This window comes from Lupinus angustifolius, chromosome LG07, assembly GCF_001865875.1.
Source record: "Lupinus angustifolius cultivar Tanjil chromosome LG07, LupAngTanjil_v1.0, whole genome shotgun sequence".
In the NCBI taxonomy this organism is placed as follows: Eukaryota; Viridiplantae; Streptophyta; class Magnoliopsida; order Fabales; family Fabaceae; genus Lupinus; species Lupinus angustifolius.
The window spans coordinates 16,274,057-16,280,328 of NC_032015.1; positions in this window are offsets into that span (position 1 = coordinate 16,274,057).

Below are 6,272 nucleotides of genomic sequence, written 5' to 3' on the forward strand. Positions count from 1 at the left end.
AAAATGGATGTGCCCTCGCTTGAGCGAGAGGGCACCATACATACATGACTTCTTTTTAAGTTGTCTGAACGATAACTCTCATATATAGGTATGGCATGTTTGCCATCAAGAAGTTGTAAAGGTAAATAACTATATGAAATTCTTGAAAGTAATAAAAGTAAGGAATTGCTTTGTTAAAGGCGAGGCCTGAGGGTGTGATATTATGCTCACGTAGCGAGATCGTTTGACCGTAAGAGGCTTGGCTAGAGGAGTCGTCCATGATGATTCAGCGATGGTTCGCAGTGATGCTGAGGAGTATTATGTTGTGCCCATGTAGTGAGATCGTCTGATAGTAAGAGGCTTGGCTTGAGAGCCGTCCAGGATAATTCAGCGATGGTTTATAGTGGTGCCGAAATTATTCTCTTTTTGTTTATATGTTAAGATCGGGACCCACTAGAAGCATTCCCGATGGAAGATGTCTTAGGATGGGCAGATCGCTAGAAAAGATGGATTAAAAGACATAATTTGCTAATTTCGGTTCGGGTGCATATCCATGGTCAAAAATGAAGTAGTGGAGAGGAAATGTACGGGAGACGAATGAGCCTCGAGATGTTGAGAGGGACGATGTTGATGGCGGTGATTCGTTAGCAAAGTCTTGAGGGAGAGTCTAGGTGAGACGAGTCCCATGTATTCCTGGATGAGGTATTCTGTTGGATCGGACAGTGCTCACAGCGTAAGCTAGACGATCTCTGACAACTCCTCTTTGTAATCAGGATCGATGAGAGTGATGTCCAGAAAGTGTTTGATACGACACCATCCTGAAATGGACAGTTCCTTTAGAATAGATCGATCATATATCCTTGCGAGGAATAATTTTGGTGCGATCAAATCGGCTTGTTATGGGAACTGTACTCTCGATTATTTCCGAATAGTTATTGGAAGGATAAAGGAGTAAGGATGGTGGACTCATGCATCGCATTGCATACATGATATTCTTCGATATTGATTCTTAATTCTTAAGTTTTGTACTTCATTCATCGTTATTATATGCTTGTATGATCACATGATATATTTGTACTTGTGTGTTGTCTAGGTGTATTATTCCGTGTAATTCCACGACGTCGATGACAAGTTTTTTATAGATGTTTTACTCCATCTCTTTTCTTCTGGTGTATTTGTATGCATGTTCAGATGGACCGATCAGCACCGATCCGAGGTTATCGCTTTAGTATGTCCCAGGAGGGGACATGGAGTGTTGAGGGTAATCGACACACTTACATAGGTCCTTGCGACCTAGAGCTGGATTGGGTAAGCAATGGCTCAGTTTTGCATCTTCCACCTTACTACGCAGTTCGGGAGGCATCATTCACTTTGCCCCACCAAAGACCTGCAACCGCTAGACTGTCTGTATCGGCTGAAGCTCGAGGCGTACCAGAAGTTGTTAGGACCTGACCCCAAACAAGATTCTCATCATTAAGATCGACACTAAGAGAGATAGACGGGGCCATGTCAAGGGGGTACACCCCGGACCCCTCGATGGATTGGGGAGCGGATGAAGTGGAGGAGGAAGACAACAGCGACTGTGTAGAGCTTATTTTCATAGAAGATTCAGTTGAGGTCATTGAGATCTCTTCTAAATCGGAGGTGGAGGAAGACCTTAGCTAGGCTTCCAATGCACCTCCGGTTTAGGAGGTTTCTCTTTTGTTTTGGTGTGATAGGAACCTCTGTGATGTACTTTTTGTAATGTTAAAGCCCCAACATTATTTTCATTGTATTTTTAGTTTTTTTTTTATTTGTGGCGATGATTAGATTTCGCCCTGTAAACAATTCTGTATTTATTCAAGAATTTTAGGAATGAGAAGTATTAAAAAAAGAATTGTGTTCATTTAATTATCTTCAATGTATTAAGAATTTTATTTCCGCAAAGTTTGAAAATGTGACGTCTTGAAAATGGCATAAGGTAAAAGTGAAAATGATTTGTAAGTTATAGGTTACATAAAAGAAAAAAAAAGAAAGAAAAATTTACCCATTTTTCTAAGAGATTAAATATATTAAATATGAAATGATTTTCGGGGCGTTACACTATGCCTCAGTAACGGACAATGCAACACACTTTTTCAACCTAGATTGTCATGCAACAGCTACCCCTATAAACTTAATCAAGTAACCTGAAGTGGACTTTCTAAAATCAATGTCTCCAGCCATATCAAAATCAGTATAGCCCATAAGAGTAGGTTTATCACCTCCAAAATAAAGCGTCAAACTAGCAGTACCACAAAGATACCTCAAAATCCATTTCACAGCATTCTAATGCTCTCTACCTGGATTTCACAGAAATCTAATAACTGTACCAACATGTGCAATATCCGGTCTTATACACACCATTGTATACATCAAACTTCTCGTAGCAGATGCATAAGGAACCCGTTGCATATATGATTTTTTAGCTTCATTTGAAGGACACTCTTTAGCACTCAACTTAAAGTGAGTAGCAAGAGGAGTGCTTACTGTCTTAGAATTTTCCATCTGGAACTTCTGTAACACTCTCTTAATATAGTGTTCCTTTGATAGCCAAAGTTTCTTTTCTTGTCTATCTCACATGATTCTTAGACAAAGAATATGCTTAGTAGCTCCCATGTCTTTCATGGCAAATGACTTACCTAATTGCTTCTTTAACCTATCAATCATGGAAATATTTTTTCCAACAATAAGTATGTCATCAACATACAATAAGAGGATGATGAAATCACCATCAACAAACTTTCTAATGAAGACACAATGATCATAAGTAGTCTTCTTGTAGCCTTGCTCACACATAATAGACTCAAACTTCTTGTACCATTGTCGTGGAGCCTGCTTCAAAACATATAGACTTTTTCTCAGCCTACATACATAGTCTTCTTTCCCTTCAACAAGAAAACCATCAGGTTGTTTCATATAGATATCTTCCTTCGAATCACCATGAAGGAAAGCAGTTTTTACATCCATTTTCTCTACCTCCAAATCAAGAGAAGCAGCCAAACTCAAAACAATTCTAATGGAAAAAGTGTGATAATCATGTTTTCCGAAAACTTTCTTCCTTTTTGGCAATTTGACCAAATCAAAAGTGTGATAATCATGCAAGGACTTCATTTTCTCTTGCATTGCATCTAACCATTTCTTCTTTTCTTCATTCTCCATGGTCTCATGATAATATTCAGGTACTCCTCTGTCTGTCACATCAACATAGTCATCAAAAGGGTACCTGGTAGATGGTTTCCTCTACCTATTAGACATCCGAAGTTGAACTTGAGGTGGTTCAAGAGCATCACCAAGATTCTCATCTTATGGCATCTCATGTTCATCTTCACCAATATCAATGGGAAAATCTAACTCATCTCCAAGTTGTTGATAACCAACATAATCATGTTGCTCACCATTTTGAGTGTTATTCTCAATTGTATCCAAATCATGTATAGGCGTCCAAAATGGATCAATATCAGAAAATCTACTATCTTCCTCGGGTGTAGTCTTATTCATCTTATCAATGTCTTCAATGGTTTGATCTTATATGAAATTCACATCACGGCTTCTAACAACTTTTTTCTCAATATGATCATACAACCTGTAGCCAAATTCATCTTTACCATAACTGATAAAGATACATTGCCTTGTCTTCGCATCCAACTTGGACCTTTCATCCTTTAGGACATGCACAAATGTCTTGTAACCGAAGAATCGCAAATGATCATACATGACATTCTTACCAAACCAAATCTTGTCTAGCACTTCAGCATTCAGAGCAACCGCAGGACTAAGATTAATAACATGCACTGCCGTGTACAAAGCCTCATCCCAAAAATGTTTAGGTAATTTTGCTTCAGAAAGCATGCACCTAACTCAAAGTTTTGTTCATCCTCTTCGCTAAGACTTTAAGATGGGGAATCTTAGGAGTCTTTTCATGTCTAATACCTTGCTTCTTGCAGTAAATATCAAATGGTCCACAATACTCACCACCATTGTCAGTATGAATGCATTTTAGATTCTTGCTAGAATGTCTCTCAACCAAAATATGGAATTGTTTGAACTTTTCAAGCACTTGGTCCTTTGCCTTCAAAGCATAGACCGAAAGCTTCCTTGAAAAATCATCAATAAAAGTAACAAAGTAAAGTGCACCATCAAATGACTTTACCTTCAATGGACCACAAACATCATAATCCACCAATTCAAGCAACTCTGACTTCTTTGAGGGAGGATGCTTCTTAAAGGATACTCTAGTCTGCTTACCAGACATGCAATGAGAACATTTCACTCTTCAATCTTGGAAGTACATCTTTTTTGGCTAAATAATTCAACCCTTTTTCACTAATATGACTAAGTCTGTGGTGTCACAAAAAAGCCTCCATATCCACGACATTCACATTTTCTTTAACAATCAAAGCTTTTGTCCAATACAGTTTAGAAATTTTCTCCCCCCTGGCCACAACCAAGTTACCTCTAGTGAGTTTCCATTTTCCAAAACCAAAATGATTATCATAACCACCATCATCGAGCATCTGCATAGAGATTAAATTGAAACGAACATCTGGAGCATGTTTAACTCCTCTCAGCAACAACTGCACTCTAATGTTGGTATACAAACAAATATCACTAATACCAACTACCTTTGACACACCATCATTATCCATCTTCAACACTCCAAAATCACCAAAAGTATAAGATGTAAAGAACTCCTTCCTTGGTGTAACATGCAGTGTAGCACCAATAACAATTATCTATATACTCTCATCTAATACAAGGTTAACTGGATTATAGTCACGAAGAATAATAAGATCGTCACAAGTGGCAATAGTAACACGATCATCATCACCATGATTCTTCTCGTTTTGCTTGTTCTTCTTGTCTTTGTTCTCCCTTTTCCATTGAAAACAATTCTTCTGTATGTGACCTGCTTTGTGATACTAGTGACGCTCCATATTCTTGTATCTGGACTTGGACTTCTGTATGTGACCTGCTTTGTGATACTTTGTGAAACTAGTTTGAATGGCATGAAGAGTTACGCAGAAGCAAATCAAGTGCGGAATGATTAAGCATTTGATATATTTGAGCCGTTGGCAATAAGCATAATCATTCAATATAATCACATATACCAATCATGATCAAGATCCAGTTCAAACAAAGTAAGGTGCTATATGCAACATAATTAGCCATTTAAGCATGACATATCTATTATGTAAACATTTAAGACATGGAATGATTAAACATATATGTATGCCACTTGTTAGATGTCATTGATGCCACTTGTTAGCACTTGTTAGGCAATTTTCATTTTAAGTCATATTTCAATCGTTCAATTAAGATACACAATTAAGACATGTTCAAAATTCATGCAAAAACAAGTTCTATTTAACATAATTAGTAAGGTTCAAAATAGTTAGAAAATACTAAAAGATGGTACAACCATAATCATGAGATGTACTTCACTCAAAAATATAAGCGTAAGCCACAAAACAACAAGAATTTACTTTCAAAAAAAATTTGAGCCCAGGTAATCGATTATCACAAAATCTAATCGATTAAAATGATTTATTTCAGAAAGCTAGACCACTGAGATGTTAATCGGTTAATGACAGAAAGTTGACAGTTTTAAGTATGATTTTGAGCTTACTAAGAAATAATTGTGTAACCTTGTTAATATACTTACCTTGCTTACCCTTTGGAGATAGATCAAGATTACCATTTGTTTGTGATACCACTTGTGATACCACTTGTTAGGTGATACTAGATGAAAAGTTTGATGATATGATGTTTGAATGGTGTAGATGATATTCAAAGTGTGTTGCTCCCCCTTTCATTGTTCTTCCCTTTATCTTCTTCCCCTCAATTATTTAGAGAAGTATTATTGGTAGGTAGCATAGTACGGAAGCTCATTAAACAACCTTTGTCATTAACTTTTCTCCTTAATAACCTTGATCTACTCACCAACCTTGTGCCTAGAACATCTTTTGTTGATTTATTCCTTGATGCTCAAATGTCCTTTGGCACACCTGCCAACACAATTTACTTATCTCTTTCGGGTACCCAAGTTATTTTGGATCCCTTCTTGTTAGTAACTAAGGGATCTTGTCATTTCTTTACCCAAACATATTTGCCACTTGGCACACCAAATTTTCTAATAAAGCATGTACTGCATGTGTGACCATGTGTACCACAATAGAAACAAGTAAGCATGTTATTATTTGAATTCTTATGCATATGAACTACTGGATTTCTATATGGTATTTTCTTAGGTTCAGGTTTATATCCAATTCCAG